This window comes from Gasterosteus aculeatus, chromosome X (genome assembly GCF_964276395.1).
Source record: "Gasterosteus aculeatus chromosome X, fGasAcu3.hap1.1, whole genome shotgun sequence".
Taxonomy (NCBI): Eukaryota; Metazoa; Chordata; class Actinopteri; order Perciformes; family Gasterosteidae; genus Gasterosteus; species Gasterosteus aculeatus.
Window position 1 is genome coordinate 5,777,695 of NC_135698.1, and position 18,730 is coordinate 5,796,424.

Genomic DNA, 18,730 nt, shown 5'->3' on the forward strand with positions numbered 1-18,730 from the left:
GCCTAAACGATGGATCTCAGCAACGGTTATCGATGATGCGAACGATGATTTGACAAAAGAAGAAACGCCTTCTTTATCATTGTTGATACTTGAAAAGGAATTCTGCTGTTTAAAGCCGTAAAATAGTATTATATATCTAGATGAATAATCTAAACCCCCCTCACTTTAGTATCAGGCACCCTGCTATGAACGTATGCTTACCACCTTAGAAACTCTGCACAGATTCTGTACTGTCAGGTCCCTGTCATGTTCTTATTATGACGAGTTGTCAGTGTCTAATCACAGCAGCCATTATTACCGCGACCCATCTGCCAACAATGTCACAATGTTTCTGTGACTGTTGAACACAAACCCGAAGATCATTTCAGGATTATAGTTAGTGCATCCATTTTTTTTTTATAACATGGGCCTGAAATATACATTTATAGAAGTTGCAGTATCCGTCAGAATCTCAGTCCGTATACTATCCGTGTGTCCATGCATAATTTAAACTGCACTCGGCAAATTCTTGCAGCCACTACACTTTCAATCTGACAGAGGCGACTTAGGGAACGTATTCTTAAAGCTGATCCACAGTGTTGGAGCACTGTTTGAGCCTAAAATTCAGTCCAAATCATTTAATCATGACTAGAAGGGCTTTAAGGTGCCCACCCGACTTTGCAGCTCTTGGAATGTTCCTAAGTCTTCCTCAAAAGCCCCTTCCTCAGCCTCGCGCTCTAGCTTCTTTTGTGCTGCAATCTTAAGTGCTACTTCTATTGATCAGCTAGCGAAGGAAAGGCCTCCGGGTCTGTGTGTGTCAGTGTGTTGGCCAATGACACAAAATGGGCCCCAACGTGTCTGGATTTTAAACTCTTCCTACTTTTTTTTTTGTACTTTTTATTGTTCTACTGGGCTTTGTTAGGAGTGCTGTGGTTTCTTGAACCGAAAAATATTGCTGTTCTGTCTTTCTGCTCCGGTAAAAATAATGGCTGCAGGTGGCAGAAGAAATGTGTTACATTGTTGTGTAGATAACGGAGTAATTTTTGGATTAGCATGTTAATCTGAAGGGGTAGCATGCTCCCTATGTTTTCTCACAGCACACGCACGCAAACATAGTGGGTAGTGACACCATGGCACTGAAGGCCTCGATAATGAAGATAAAGAGCAAACTGTAGGCTGTTTTGTTGAATTGGGTGACACACAGAGGAAGTGCGGCAGGATACAGAGAGCGAGAGAGAGGGAGCGCAAGAGTTTGTCTGTTTGGCTTGATGTGTTCTTTCACTGCTTTGGCGAGTCCTTTGAGTTCTGTCATGCGTAATATGCCTCTATGCTGCCCTCTGCATGAGGTTGAGTTGTTTTCCGTCCAAAGCTGCTTCTCTTCACTTTTTCTTTGGCTCTCACAGAGAGAATGGGGGAGGCTTGAATAGACCAGAGTAATGAGATAGAGAGAATTGTGTTTTTGAGTTAAGTCAGCCCACTAGTGCATCACTGCTGCTTTCTAGTCTTGTACCGCTGAAAAGTTCTGCCCAATGGGTGCTGACACACACATGTGCACACAAACGGTGCATAGTTGTATCTTTGTAGAATGAGGGTTGGATCCAGATGTGTGTTCGCATTCACAAGACTTATGAACCCGCACAGGACGTCATATCCGCAGGCTCACGCTCAAACGCACACACTGCGATCCCCAACACTGACCCTCGCCGGGCTAGCAGTGCAGTCAAGGTCAAAGCAATGACATACATGCATATCTGGTGTTTCCCCTGCCATTATATGGGGGCGCGCACCCCCTCCCACCCCCCCGATAGCACACACGCAGGTGAGCACGCTCCCACCAGCGCATAGAGAGCGAATGTTGGTGTCTGTCCGTCGCACAGAGATTGCCACACTTCTCGTGTGACCTCATTCCCTTCGCACCATCTCTTTGCATGTACTCCCTTGTTTGATCATCACACTAATGATACAACGTCACACGTCTGACGCTGTCCAAAGCGAACAACGGTGATACATGTACAAATATTCTTTGGAGATATGGCCTGAAAATTCACTTCTCAAAATGACAGGCTTCGAGCTGAGGGACTAAGATTGAAGTTCTGCTATTCAACAAGGCACACGCACAGAAAATATGCTGTTAAAGGTTTTCTAAGGCAAGATCGGCACACGCAAAATTTTGTAGAATGTGTTCTCAGGTTGCTTTAATGCACACGGTCAAGTTGGCACACTTTTATTCAGCGAATTCGTAGACCTACACAGACATATTATAGGTGGAACTCATGTAGCCTGGCTGTGTTTGAGCGATTGTTATTAATTATATCTCAATGACTGTCTTTGCTGTCTGTTGTGTGTGGACAGGTGTGTGTTTGTAGCTGTAAAAATAAGATAATCTAATTCAACAGCTCTTATCTCTAATGGCCACAACTGCCCCAAATGTGCACACACGCACACCCACGTTACAGGTCATATCAAACTGTGTGTGTGTGTGTGTGTGTCCTCATCTACATCCTAAACCCGATACTGGGTGAGGTTTTGTCTTTTCCGTCGCTGTCTCTTTTCACTACGTGTCTTACCATTCAGTTTTCTATAGGCCCCTTTTGCCAGTCTCTAGGATACCAACCAGTTACCGTAGCAACCAGGCTAGCCGGCCGCCTCTTCGAAACACGCAGCCATGAGGTCACCTGACCACCTATCTTGCATGTGATTGGACGCTGTGTTTTGGCCTTGTCTGTTCACATGCTATTGGTTGGAAAAGGGGCCCCAACAAATTGTCTGCCTTCTCATTTTCATACTCTTACCTCTCCTCTTCTGCATCTCTCCGTCCCCTCCACCTCTTCTTGTCTCGCTCTTGCTCAGCAAACACCGGCTCTGTATTCCACTGCATAATGCTACAGTCACTGCATGATTCACATTTGATGCATTTACTTTTAATGTTTACATGTACTCTGCGTTAGGATTCAACAAGGAGCAGCAGCTAACATGCTAAAGAAATAACAAATTAGGCCTTTCCAGACTAAAACCAGGTGCTGATCAACGGAGTTATGTATTTTGGCAAAGCACAGAATTTTGCTCCAAAACTTTTCTGCATTTAACGATTATCGTGATTGTTTTGATCATTTTGTCTAATGTCATGCCGTCTTCATACTCCACGTTTCATCCAACCACTACCCCAGAACACGTTCCGCTCACCAGCATAGAGTTTAAGAAGCTGCATGCAGAGATTGTTTGCCAGCAGAGTGACTATAACAATTAGCTGATTATCAAAATAGTGGCTTATTCATTCTGCTGTATAATGTTGAATGAAAATGTATTAATATTAGTAAGCCATGCAGCAAAAGTACAAACGAACTGCTAAATTGTTACATTCACCACAATAGCAATGAAAACCTCTTTGAGAATATTTGTATATTCCTCCAACGTGCAGTCAAGTCTGACTGATCGTCAGGAATACAACGTCAAGATAACTCCACGTAGATCAGCCGCTACCCCCCCATCCATCTCTTTTTACTTCTATTAAGAGCCAGAAGCGTGAAGGAACCAACTGCCTCTGATGAGAGTAGGGCTCAAATATAAACACACAGCAATACACACATCTATCATGTGTGTAATTAGCCTGCTGAGCTGCCAGAGAGCCAACACCCAAACAGAAACTACTAGTTATCCTAAATATTGTAGATATTCTCGTTTATCTTTGCTTCATGTATCACTCATGTTTGGCAGAAAGACTTATGAGGAAGTATTCCAGTAAGTTTGATTATTTCTCGTTTCTCTGCTTATCTGAGTACTTTTATGTTCATTATTCATATGGATTTAATTTACTGTGTGTGCGTGCGTGCGTGCGCATACATGGTATGTTTGGACAGTGTAGGGGTGACAGCTCACAGTTGGATCTAAGTATAGATGAAGTGTGAGGAAAGAGGCTGTGAGTGACTGATCGGCTGATTGGACGGAGACTGATACTAACCAAGAGACAGCGTGAGAACAGAGAGTGCTCAGAGCACGAATGGGGGGCTAGGGGGTCACTTTAATCCAACACAGATATAGATGTATATTGATCCCCTACCTACTGCTGTGTGGAGAAACTATGTAGGAACAACACAACCTTTCACTCTGTGATCATTAAGTCACAGAGCCAATGAGAACACAACGCCAAACTTCACTCCAGTCAAAGGACTGGGACCATGCAAAAACAATCCATTAATAATATCATGTGTTATGTGGCCTCCTTTTTTTAACATTAGAAAACAAGAAAGCACTGTTTTTACTCTGCAGCAATGGAAGATAATAACATTGCTCAATAGAGGCTGAAGGTTACACATATTCCACCCTGGTTTTCTGGGTCAGGCAAACAGACCTGCGATGAGAAGAGCCAGGACTGCAGGGTAGTGAGAGAAAGAGACATGGGCTTTTTTTTTTAAGAAGGGCTATTGACAAACCCAGATGGAGATCACCGTGTGTGTGTGTGGGAGTTTTTTATGAAGGGTTTACATGCCATTCATTGGTCGTGCCTTTACCGTACCATTTGTGACCCATTTGTTACTGTGTTGCAGTAAATACAGTGGGTTTTACAGGAGCGCTCATGTTCTCATTCACAGTTGGATAGTGTACATGGTGATTATGTGACACAGCAGACCGGAATATCTCCATATACAACAAATTGAATACATAATATAACTATATAGCTACCAATGTTTTTTTTCCCACTCATCTATGCATTACGCAGGAGGAAATGAAGCAATTTAAAATTTACTAGACATGCTCAAACTGGTCTCTCAAAACATCCTCATCAGGGCTGTGAAGGTTTGGTCTGATTTCTTTGTCTTTGTGTACAAACATCCCGCCTCGTTTTTTTTTTCACTGTTCATTTAATAGCAACAGATTTCCAAACCAATGTTGTGAACAAGTGCTAATGAAGCTGATGGCTCATCCACCATTTGATGCTGCAATTTGATCCTATTTTGGCATCGCTGCAATTCAGTTCTCCACAGAAGGTGGAGACTGACCGTACCCGCATAAATATACTGCCTTGCAACAAAGGTTTTGCATAAATAATGTTTTTCCACACTCTTGTGTATGCTTCTGATTGCATGGAAACCCGGGTCTGCTCCTCCTCCATCTCTATCTCTGAGTGTTGAGGTGGGTACAGCGTGATTGTTTTTTTTTAACAGTGCTCTCTGGCTGCTATTGACTAAGTGTTTTAACAATCCACCCTCATAACAGCAAGTACTGTACATGCCCCATATCCGTCACCTTCTTCCTCTGTTCGTATATTTGTGCATGCGTATGTGGTTAAAGGGTGCCGTATGATGATGCTCCACTGGAGCAAAGCATGGCTTACACACGTGCGTGCGTGTTGAGGCTCCTTTGGGGCTGCATCCAGGAGGGCTGAACAATTTAATATTTCATCACTTATCACACATTATTAAGCAACTGCTAAAGAGAGGGAGGAAGTGGAAGGCCGGGCGGGGGGAGAGGGTTAAGAAGGCGGTGTGCATACTAAGCGAGTGAGATGCGTCGACAGTCCATCTCACATCTTATTCAAGAAACGGGATCGAGGGATCGATGAAGGGAAGAGGAGGACGATGCTGATGGAGGAGGAGGGTGCAGCACAGTAGATGTGGAGAGGGAGAGAGAAAGGGGGGGACTGCATTCCTGGGAAATGAGGATGGTCACTATGGCAACTGCAGCTGAGAGTCGCATAATGCAGAGGAGTGAGAGAGCGAAACAGGCTGAGTGAGAGGGTGGGGTCTTGCCAGCAGACGATGGAGGAGAAGAGAAAAGAGATGGTCACGAGGTGAAGAGATAAAGCGAAGGGATCGAGATGAAGAGAAAGAGAAATGATGAGAGGTGGAAAAAATGACCTGTAATGTAAAGGTGGAGAAAGACAAGACACAAAACCATAAGTGTAAATTGTGTGTGTGTTACTATTTTTTCTTAAAGCCACTGGATTGCAGTTACGTCATGTGAGGTTTGTCGGAATGATTAAGTCAGGACTATAAGACCCCAGGCGAGTGAGAACAGATTGTTGATGGAGCCACTTATGATTTCTCTCCAAGCTATCTGATGGCTGATGCTCACTGTGACGTCAACAAACACACGCGCTTGTTTCTTATCTGTGATCACTTTGTCGGTTTCTCATGCTTGTGTTTTATTCATGCGTATGTTTTCTTGTTTGTGGTTTGTGGCTGGTGTACAGCGTGTGCATGAACGTCAGCGGCTCGATTGCAGGTCTATCTTACTTACATGAACTTTGTGGATCTGGAATTTTGTGCTATTCAGTTTTTTATTTGAATATCCTATCCCGTGTGTGCAATATTTGGTCAATTAAAATTGATCAAACGGCTTAGTATTTATTTGGTCACCGTTTTGGCCCAATCAATTCATTGGTCTAGGTTTGTGATGTACCAAGTTAGCTAACAACAGCTGTATGCATGTCTGTGTCTCTGCCTCGGTATGACTTTTTAGCTCTCAGTGCTAACCTGCGGATTTCACGTCTAATGCAGACGGCTCTCACTCTCAGCTCGTCGGACAGCACTCCTTTGTGTCAAACTATTACATTACACGTATCACTCAGGTGCCACTTTTGAACGCGCTGGGCTTCTTCTAACGGCTGTACAACGAAGTTTGACACATTAATGGGGGAAGTCAGGTGTAAAGCATAAAGAATGTCCACATAGCGATGGGTCAAACAAACTCAGGACTATCACACAGGAAACCATGTTTGTGTAGTGAAACCCACTTGTGTGCGAAACTAATTCAACTTACACGTGTAGACATGCAACCTATTTAAAACCACAATATTTTGCTGAACCTGAGTAGTTTTGTTGCCCAGAACCTATTTAGGACTTGTGAATTACAGATTTCAGGGTGGTTGGAAGGATTTTTGGGAGGCTTGCAAAAAAAGCCTTTACATTACATGACATGTCATTTAGCGGTCCTGATGTCATCAGAGAGCTCGTTCCACCATTTCGGAGCAGGACAGCAAAGAGTCGTGATCTAGTTGAGTGTTTTGCTCTCAGTGAGACTGCAGTTTTGCAGATGCAGAGCGGAGAGTGCGGGTCGGGATGTAGGGTTTGACCATGTCCTGGATGTGAGCTGGACCCAATCCATTCTATGTTTTGAAGTGGATGCGGGTAGCCAGTGAAGAGAGCGGAGTAATTGTCTGCAACCTCCTGGACCATATTCTATTATCAAGCAACAATATGGATCACCAGTGATTGCCAAGTAGTACCATCAGGGGGAAAAAAGGTGATCTCAAAGTTATATTTGCTCCTATTTTATCTTTTGTACTGATCCGTGACCCGATCCGTCAGTTTTATGATCCGCTGCACCACTAATTTTCACTTTGCTTGTCTCGTCCATTTTTATCGCACAAGTTTCAGCGCACACACACACACGCATTCACCCGCACACAGACACACACGTACTGACCCTGTGCCTTCCGATATGTCTTTTTAGACGGTATCCTTGGCTTGGACTGTGGCTTTTAAGTGTGTCTGTGGCCCACTGCCCAGGACTCTGAAATGGAACACACTGTGAGCGCACACACACTCACACACAAAACCGAAAACAGGCTCAGTTTCTTCTCCCTGCACCCCATTCATACCCACTCCCAAGTGTACACGGACACCTTCCCTATCAGGCATTGTACGGCTGCCCTGGAGTGGACAGAGCACCAGAAAGCTGGAACAGAGCTAAATCGCCAGGCCGAAACACATGTACATCGAAGTAAATCCCTCCCTGTATGATTCCAGCCACGCAGAGGATCACGGATGGCGAGCGCTTCGCTTTAATGTTGCAGTGCGTGTTCTGGGTGTCATCTTGGCTCCAAAGGCCAAAGGGCAGCTTTGAGTGAAGTTGTGTCTGGTGGATGTTGTCACTGCACCAACTCTTTGATGAAGACAGTATGACCATAATGCCCCACAGCAACGGAATCACATCCAACCACTTTCATGTTTACTTGACACGACAGTATGTTAAACAGTACAGTATTTTCTGTAGGTTTACAACTTCCGGGGGGGGTAGTAGTCGGGCGAACAATTCGGTCAACGGGGGGGCAGTTCAGTCTTAGCTGGACCAGCTACTTTTTCCCATTGACCACAGGTGATACCACGCTCGCCGACACTTGTAGGAGAAGCTGAATACATAATTTGCAGGAGGAATACAGAATCAGCAGAGGAAGTGAGACATGCGCTCCTCGTGTCCCCCTCAGTGTTTCATCTGAATATTAAAATGATTAACTGAGATATCAAGTGCGTACCTCTGCTATTGCCATGGAGTCTGTTCAGGACAGTGGTATGTTTCAAAGTCCGTAAGCCGCAACTGCAGACTTTATGGTGGCCGTAAGCGGCGAGATATGAAAGTCAATGCAATAATCCTCTTGACTTGTGGTTGGACAACTGCTTTTGATAAAAACGTCACAGATAAGTTAGAGGACAGAATTCCCCCTGAGGACGGCCGCGTTACTTTAGAGGAATTTACAATGAGTAAAATCTTCTCGTCTGATTTTTAGAAAGAACAGAACTGAAATTACAGTGTGATCCCTACCGATCCCCTCAGCGTGACCACAGGGGTGAGCAAATATTGAAATCCGTGTTTTCGCCACCATTATGCTGGGGGGGGGCCCTGAAAAAGTCTGGAATTTTCTTACAATTGAATTAGTTTCCTCTCATCCCCATTGTCCGTTAGCCCGACTACGCCCTGCACCCTAAAGTTGGAAACCTGGAGAAAACACTGCTCCACTGTGCCATTCTTCCCTCAAATCAGGTGTTCAATCAGACACGGTCAGAGGTGTTTGGGTACCTCAAGTCAGTGGCCTACCACTGTTCGACAGAGGACTGCAAGACTGAGCTTGTTGTCACGTTTTTTCATCACACACCCACACACACACACAAACATGGCCGACTGCTGACCACATTTATTCTTCTGTTATTTTAATAATCCTATTCATAAGACATGTTGTACTCTAAAATCCCGTTTCAGCATTGTCTGTTTCCTCTTCCTTAATTAGAGAGGGAGAGAAGGAGGTTCAATATTGGATAGAAATTGTTGCTGGAAATAGTTATTTTGTAGTCAAGCAGTAGACTAAGGAATTCAATTCATTTTATTTTGTAAAGCCCATATTCGCAAATTGCAAATTTGCCTCAGAGGGCTTTACAGTCTGTACAAATACAACATCCTCTGTCACGAAACCCACCATCGGCACAGGAAAAACTCCCCAAAAAATGAAAAAACCCTTCCAAGAGGGAAAAAAGGGAAGAAAACTTAGGGAGAACGTTAGAGGAGGGATCCCACTCCCGGGATGGACCGACTACAATGAATGCCATGTGTACAGAATGAACAATATATAATACATGCAATTCCTATGACAGAAATGATTCAAGTAATTGTGAGTAGTAAGCCAGGCGCACAGCAGGACCACTGCAGGGGCAACCACCATCGGATAGAACCACCATCCACAGAAGCCTGTGGGGAGGGAGAGCACAGAGACTTTAGGAGAGGGTAATGTTGGTTTACGAGTACAGTAATATGATTAATATCTAAAATAATAATGATGATGATGATGGCAGCAGCAGGCGTCAGCATGGCCACGGTAGGTGTCAGGACCAGGGTCCCGAAGGAACCACGATCTACGGAGACCTGATAGGGGAGAAAGCACAAAAAAAACTCCCGGAAAGAAGCTGAATTAGTCATGTGCATTAATAAAACGTGAATTATGGTAGAACGAGAGCGTGAGAGGGGAGCTCGGTGTGTCCTAAGAATTCCCCCGGCATTCTAAGCCTATAGCAGCTTAACTAAGGGCTGGTCCGGGCTAACCTGAGCCAGCCCTAACTATAGGCAGAATCAAAGAGGAAAGTTTTACTTTAAAAGAGCTGACCGAATCTGCCCCCGGACTGAAAGTGGAACCTGGTTCCACAAAAGAGGAGCTTGATAACTGAAGGCTCTGGCCCCCAGCCTACTTTTTAAAACCATAGGAACAACAAGTAACCCAGCATCTATGGAGCGCAGCTGCCTTGTAGGGCAATAAGGTGTTACAAGCTCTTTAAGATACAACGGTGCCTCACCAGCAAGTGCCTTGTAGGTGAGAAGAAGTACCTTAAAATCTATTCTTGATTTAACAGGGAGCCAGTGCAGAGAAGTCAATACAGGAGTGATATGATCCCTTTTCTTAGTTCTTGTCAACTGGAGAGGCTTAAGAGATTTACAAGAGCAGGAGCAGCCTGATAACAAAGAATTACAGTAGTCCAGTCTGGAAGTGACAAACGCATAAACTAATTTTTCTGCATCACTTTGAGACAGGAAGTTCCTGATTTTTGATATGTTACGTAGATGAAAATAGGCAGTCCTTGAAGTCTTCTTTATATGCGAGTTGAAGGTCATATCCTGGTCGAAGAGAACTCCCAGATTCCTGACGGTGCTGCTGGGTACTAGGGCAATTCCATCCATAAAAACTGTACCACGTGACAGCTGGCTTCGAAGGCGCTCTGGGCCTATCAGGATAACTTCCGTTTTTTCTGAGTTTAGCATCAGGAAGTTGCCGGTCACCCAAGTTTTGATGTCTCCAAGACATTCTTGAAGTCTAACTAGCTGGTCCGTCTCTTCTGGCTTGATCGACAGATACAGTTGAGTATCGTCTGCATAACAATGGAAGTTTATGCGGTGTTTCCTGATAAGATCGCCCAAAGGAAGCATATAGAGGGTAAATAAAATCGGTCCAAGTACAGAACCTTGTGGGACTCCGTGACCAACATTGGTGGTCTTTGAGGATTCACCATTTACAAGCACAAACTGGGATCGATCCGATAAGTAGGATTTAAACCAGTGCAGTTCCTTTGATACCAATTAAATGTTCTAGTCTCTGCAACAGGATACAATGGTCTATGGTATCAAATGCGGCACTGAGGTCCAGCAAGACAAGAAAAGAGATGAGTCCTTGGTCCGATGCAAGTAGAAGATCATTCGTAATTTTCACTTTTAATTTTCAGTGCTGTTTCTGTACTGTGATGCGCTCGAAATCCTGACTGGAAATCCTCGAACAAAGCATTGTTTTGTAGAAAGTCACATAATTGATTTGCGACGGATTTCTCAAGGATCTTAGAGAGGAAGGGAAGATTAGCGATAGGTCTGTAGTTAGCCAACACCTCTGGAGCAAGAGTAGGTTTCTTAAGAAGAGGTTTAATTACAGCTACCTTGAAGGACTGTGGTACATGTCCTGTCAACAAAGACAGATTCATAATATCTAATAAGGATGTGCTAACTAAAGGAAAAACTTCCTTAAGCAGCTTGGCTGAAATCGGATCCAAGAGACAAGTAGAAGATTTAGACTTTGAAAATAAAGAAGTTGGTTGATCAAGGTTGATCGAATGTATTTATGTTGCAGAGTCACTGAACTAAATACGTCCTATCTCTATAAAAACCTTCTCTCTGTCAGGCGGAGCAGATGAATCTGTGTTTTGCAGATTGCCCGGGCTGGTAAGTAACAGGAAATCAGGAAATGTCAGTGTAGAAACACTAAAGATATGTGACCAGTAGGGGTGGGGGTAAAAATCGATTTTTTCGATTTCTCTCGATTCTCTCTAGAGCGATTCGGTCTCGATTCAGAAAAGTTAATAATCGGAATTAAAAAAAGAAAAAAAAAGCCCGAGAGATATTTGCTCGCTCGTGGAGCGTGAACTTTCTCACTCGTGAGGTTATTATGAGATAAAACGTTGTCAAAAAACAAACGCCCCCCTTCGGTAATCGTAGTGGACCGTAGATGACAACCAGCTATAACCACCATTTACCATCATTACCGGCACATTAAGAGCAATGGTAAATGGTAAATGGCCTGTACTTGTATAGCGCTTTTCTAGTCTTCTGACCACTCAAAGCGCTTTAACACTACATGACATCATTCACCCATTCACACCCATTCATACACTGATGACAGGAGAACCATACACAGTGACACCTGCCATCAGTAACTACCATTCACACACTGTAGTCGCAGCTACAGGAGCAATGTTGGGTTAAGTGTCTTGCCCAAGGACACAACGACATGCAGGTTAGCCGGGCCTGGGATCGAACCGACAACCCTCTGATTGGAGGACGACCGTGCTCCCCACTCACCCACAGACGCCCATCTTGCGTCCATCTTGCAGACCGGTCCGTCAGTCTGAATCTGAATATCTTGCCAACTTTACCGAACTATGAAGGAGCCTGCGCATATCTTACCGGATTATTTCGATTTTCCAAAAAGTCGATCCGTATTGAAAGTTGGCAAGATATTCAAAGATTTGGACTTTTTTCCGGTATTTTACAAATATGGACCGGTCTGAGACTAAGAGCAGCTTTTTCTTCATTTAAAAGAAAAATTAATCTGTTTAATTTTTTTTTTACATAGGCTACTTCCATATTGTGTTGAAATGCAAGCTGCATTGGTTCTTGCATTGTTGATAGAAAATCATATTTGTGACAGATTTTTTTTCCTCTTATAATAAAGTAGGAAGTGATTAGCAACCTCTGAGTAGCAAACTCAGATTTGAGAAAATTTAGAAAATCGAGATGCATCGATAATCGTTTTATCAGTTCAGAATCGATAATCTGTTTAGAATCGATAATCTGTTTAGAATCGAATCGTTGACCTTTGAATTGGAATCGAATCGTGAGGTGCCAAGAGATTCCCACCACTAGTGACCAGAGTCTCATTTGATGTGACTTAATTATATAGTTGGCATACCAGAGCGTGCCGTTGATTTTGCCGTGCTAGCAGACAGCCTGGGTCCAGGAAAAGTTCTGTAGGTCAATCTTTACTTTAGTCCAGATGGAAAACGTGCCGTTAAATCCACCCTGTGGTTGTTGACGAAATGCAGGGCTTCAACTTTCCCTTCCAGAGGAATTGCAAAAACATATCTTATCCCCTCGTTTTGTTTGTAGCGCCACCATCAGGTCAACATTTCATTTGCAAATACCCAGAAAACTGTCAGCCGTATCTGTACTTTGTGTCAAGTAGGGCTGCAACTAGCGATTGTTTTGATAATCGATTAATCGGCAAATTCTTTTTTTTGATTAATCGGATAAAAAAACATTTAATAAAGCATTCATGTCTGACCCTTTATTCTAAAACAGAACTGACAGTGCAGTCGTGGGAAGGTTAATCTTGAGGTGGTGTGCATCCACTGAGAGATGTCAGTCGAACAGGCAGAGATTTGTGCTGTTGCCTGTGTCTAGATTAGTTGGGTGTCGTCAGCATAGCTATGGTGTGTGAGGTCAGAGCCTTGGGGGACGCCAGTAGTGCGAGGACCAGGTACAAATACCGATCCTGTTACCCCGTAAGCGCGGTTGTTGAGGAAGGATGAGAGAAAAGAGAGAAGAGCCTGAGGATAGGAGTAAAGTTGGTTAAAGATAGCTCGCTCTAGAGTTTTGAAAGAAAGGGCAGTAAAATGTTTGTGATTCTGAACAGGTTTTTAAACAGGATGTCGATGCGGTCGGTGGAGAGAGAAGGAAATAGGGGGGAGGACGTTCTGTACATGTTACAGCTAGTAAAAATTACCTAAACTATCAGAAAAAGAAATGAAATAAGAGAGGACCGGACATGAAACTTGAAATTCATCTTTTTTACTTTTAAGCTCCTGTGAGTAACAGTCTCCATGTGTTACTGATCACTTGATACAGCCTTTGGGACCGGCTGTGTTGCATGTAGAGGATGTGCTGTCAGTTTGAACAATAACAGAAAAAAACAATATGAGAGCACCTACAGTAAGCTCTCAATGTGGATTGAAAGGTGGCGCAGAGGTAAGGAGGGAGAGAAAAGAACAGATGCAGAGGATGTGGGAGTGATGAGGAGCATGATGACAGTGGTGGTGATGATGATGATGGTGGCACTGATAATTGCCTAGTCACTGTCCAGGCAGAGATTTAAAGCAGGCCATGTGTATCATTAGACGCACACACACGTATACAAGGCTATCATCAGCAACATGAAGTAAAACTGCGGCTGTAAGAGTAACTATTTGAGAGAAACGTATTTATTTTAGACTATTTCACTGAATGCTGATTCAAACTAAAATTCAATTTATTAAATATATTTAGAAAATGGTATTACAAAGAATTAATTACGAAAATATAAACTGCGGAATGGGTGACGTGAAAATGGCAAGCGAACCAAGAGGGTTAAAGAGGAAGTCATACAGACCACTTAAGTGCTTTTCATGGAGCGTAATTAGTTATCAAGCGGGGAAATCCAATTCAAACATCTGGAAGGAAATTGGTACGCTTAAGTAGGGCAGCACGGTAGGGCCAAAAATCCATATCACGGTATTAAGAAAGATTCTGACTGTATCGCGGTATGTGCGGTTTTGCTTTTTCAAGTAAACACATTAATTAATTGACCCCGAGCAGATGCCAGCGGCATCTCTGGTCTCGTTGTTCCTCCTGTATCGCTCTTTTCCTTTATTAGTCCCACAATTTCCCTCTTGTGGGACTAATAAAGGAATATCTTTCCTTATCTGTCTTCATGTAGCAACAGAGTTACTTCTTGTTGTGAGCTGTACCCATCATGCAGTTCAGCGGGGGATTTTTTATGACTACAATTATTAGTGTTACAAATTGTTTATGGGTTACAAGCTTTTGTGTGATGGGATTTTACCCTGTTAGTGTTTGTTGTGGGTTTTTCATTGTCTGTATAAAGTTGTAACCATGACTCATTCTCAACACACATGAGACAAGTCGCTCCGACCGCTGTATTTGCGATGACGTGTAAAAATACATTCTGCCGCCTTCCGAAGAGCAACGTCAGTTGTTGTGACGTAACACCGGTATGAGCGGTACGAGACAAATTCATACCATACGGAAATCTTACACCGTTTGAACCAGTTAACCGTGCAGCACTACGCTTAAGGCGTGAGGTTGTTGTCGCACACTTTTTTTATAGACTTGGATATCTAACAAAGTGCAAATCGTATCCAAGCACAGCTGTCTCAGCAGATATCTAGCTAACAATTGGGAAATTCATACACGTTGATTTGCATAAATATACCTCCTATTCATGGCCGTGCACAGATCAATGCCATTGCTCACTGAACAGATTTCATTATCAGCAGATCAATTTATTATTTTAATCAAACTAAGAGTTCATTTTAAGACAAACGGTTAAAAGGTTAGTTGCATCCTCTGTGTGTGTGTGTGTGTGTGTGTGTGTGTGTGTGTGTGTGTGTGTGTGTGTGTGTGTGTGTGTGTGTGTGTGTGTGTGAGAGTCAGTCAGTCAGTCAGTCAGTCAGTCAGTCAGTCAGTCAGTCAAGGTCACTGACGGGACAGGAGGGCTCAGACCTCCTCTGTGCTGTAGCCACCAGTCTTTTCCATGCATTTAGGAGAAATGTAATCTATGTTGTGTATGGCGATGCTTATTTATGCTATGATTTGACCTCAGGGAGGGTGATTTAGAGGGCAGGGGAAAGTAAAAAACGTAGGAAAGGAGAGAAGTATATTTGACTGTGCGACAGGAGAGAACGAGAGGGGAGGGATGATGGTTTAGACTAAAATAGATTAAATATTGGTGGAAAGGAGAGGAGGAAAAAACCCGAAAGTGGATGCAAGGGGAGGACAAATGAAACAGAGTGAACATGGTCACAGGTGCAGATGGAAGAAGAGATGAAGAACTGATAGATGGGAAAAGGACAATGTAGTGCAATGGGTAGATAGAGGTCAGATACAAAGAGACTATGACAGAGATAATCATGATAGAAGAAAGGATAAAGGCTGAAAGAGGGAATAGACGAGGTCAGGCATGAGTTGGTATGATTATATGGAGAGGAAGGAGCAAACGGCCCACAATAAAGGAAATTAGTGACTGAAATCCTATGAATCTCTGAACCCTCCGAGGCGACTATAATTTAGCCTCCAATATTTACGGTTTAGCCAGTGTATTTAAGGGTAAAGTCTTTCCTTTCCTCGTGTCCGTCGTTTTCTATGTGATAAGAAACTTGATGGGCAAGACTGATGTTGTGTATGTGATGACCATAAACAGGCAGGACGCCTTTTTGAATGTAATATTACTACAGTGTGGTTGCTACACTTGGGTCACTTGCTTTTAAAACATGCAAATGGCATGGCTCTAGAGATGGCAATCTTTGAGATACAAAAGTATCTCCACTACTATTTTACCCACAGGTATCTAGAGGGTGAATCCTGTGCAGTTCGGTGATCCTCTGACTTCCTCCAGCCCCACAGTCAGGTCAAAGTTTTCACATGTCAATGTAGGGAAAATTAAAATAAGGTTCATTGTAGATGGACAGAAGGTCTGTCACATCTTGAACTGATTTGGTATTCCTGAAATAAACCGATGTTAAGGATGATTTGTGAACCGGGTATTTTCCCAAGGAACTCATGTTGTGAAGTTTTATGGCCTAGCGGTAAACAACGTTTCTCCTTAAATCATGAATGACAATGCTATCTCTGTCTCTTTGATGTGGAGGTGACCAGAGGGAGCTGATCCTCCCCTTTGAGTAATCTTGGCGCATGTCTTGTATGTGTGTGTCAACTCTGCTCCATGCTTGCAAGCATTTAATAAATGTCTTGCTTTCACCCCGGTGTCGAGTAAAATGTTTCTAACAGACCTTCTGCAAAACTAATGACATTCCAATCAGAAAAAGAAAACGAAAAGAGAAAAACAGAATGATCTAAAAATGTGGACAATTAGAGAGGGAACTAGAGGCATAATAAGAAAAGGAAAAAAATAAATGGAGATGCCTTTCCGTAAGGGTCATATCAAAGTTGGCCTCTGTTGGATTTGGGCAAATGAACCACGCCTTTATTTTTATAGCTTTGCCCTTACAATATTAATTCAATCTCAATCATATTTTTATCAGCAACCTTCATTGCTAAATCCCTCTGTGTCCACTGGGTCTTTGCTGACATCATTACCTTGTTGAACTTTCTAAGTGGGGTTAGCCAAGCAACTTGTTGAAATGCCTAAGTAAATGAAAGGTATTTAGGCTACGCTGGCTGCACCAAGTGACCCCCATGTGTTGAGTGTGTCAGAGGGAGTCTTCTGTTAGGTCTCCAATCTCACGTAGTCTGTTATTATCTGATTGCTCGGCGTGCTGGGAATTTTTAGGGGTATGTGGAAACTCAAAGTGTCCGGGCCTTTATTCATTTCTGTCTGAGTGCTGTACAATCTAATTAGAATGGTTGTATAGAATTACAGTAAGGGAATAACAACACTCCTCCCCTTCCTGTACGGTTTCATCAGTAAAAACATGCATGCTATGTTTTAAGTGATGAAGTTAACCAGGTATAGTGTTGCAGAGAATATTTATAGTATTGCACTGTGTAGACACACATGGACAAAATTGTTGGTACCCTTGCAATAAAGAAAGAAAAACCTACAATGGTCACCAAAATAACTGAAATGAAATGAATGGCCTGGGATAATAATGATTGTACCAGGTGGTGTTCATTTTCCGTACATATTAATTTTTTATTATTTTTAATCAGTTTCAAGTTGTTTCAGTAAACATTGAGTTTTTCTTTATTTAACGGAAGGTTACCAACTACTTTCTCCACCTTTGTATTCAATTGCTTACCCAAATATTTCCGAGACCATATTAAACAAATGTGTTTGTTGAAACTCTACACCAGTGCGGTATGCTGTGTGGTATTAGTTGGATAAGATAAGCTTTGTCATAAAAATGTTTCACCACATTATGGCATCAAAATAAAATCTTCAGAATTGCCATCAACTGTAGCATTAATTTAGCATTGGCAGCACTTCAGCATTTATTTTGCAGTTTCCCATCTTCAAGAAAGTTTTGGACTGACAGCATTTATTTCCCATAAATTTTAGCTGCTCAAAGTTGTGTCTATGCATGTTGCTATTATTCAATGTGATGATATACGTTAAATAAATGTAGCCTGCCATAGTTGTATCCTCATATAAAACCACAAGTCAGGGCCTCAGTCAGGTAATTGGAAAGAAAGTGAAAAAGAAATGAATGACTGCAAAGAATAAAGGGAAAGTGTACTCATGTATGCAAAAACGTAATCTTTGCATGAAAAGGAAAAATATTGAATTTCACCAACATCATCCTCATCTATAACACCAAATGTTACAATATGAACCATTTGTCTTATACTGTGCTGATATCAAATGATCAATGTAGTTCCGTAAACACCATATTTGCTTTAATGTGCATATAACTCAACTACTTTTAGTTTAGAACAGTATCTCCTTTTCAGTTATGTCAGCTACGAGGAGGTGATATAACTGCCTGTATGCTTGGGTGGATATCAATCCACCCAAGCATACAGGCAAACCAACAGTCTTTACCCTTGGAGGAACCAGAGCCAGATCACTGCTGCGTGATAAGTCTCCACCTCAGCGTTTGTCAGCTACGGTGAAAAAAGACCATTGTCCATTGTACCACTATCCAGCTGGCTGATTTTTAGCATCTTCTTGGACGTTTGCTCACAATTTAAACTCTGGCATCACCATGAACTGCAGCAGCTTTCTGGTGTGTTTCTGCATCTTAACTGACTCAGGGTTCATCACATGAAGTACAATTGATGTGTGTTCCAGTGTGAACTGTAGTGAACAAATATTCTCTGTTTACCAAATGGCACAGTGTTTATAATGCATTGTACAATGATTGTCAGTCTGCGCTGCTTGTTCGTTTACAATAATTGTGCTGATGTAATTTTGTGTGGTTGATGTGATTACAGCACCAATCAGAGTTTAGAGAGGACGCTGCTCCTCCTCAGGCCTCAGTGAATACTCACCTCC

The 18,730-nt window shown here is 42.7% G+C and overlaps 1 protein-coding gene across 2 annotated transcripts in view; it reads left to right on the top strand.

Moving 5' to 3' along the window:
* LOC120809818 (guanine nucleotide-binding protein G(o) subunit alpha) overlaps positions 1–18,730 on the top strand; it is a 73,984-nt gene that overhangs the window by 32,542 nt on the left and 22,712 nt on the right. The gene's annotated exons all lie outside the window — the stretch shown is intronic.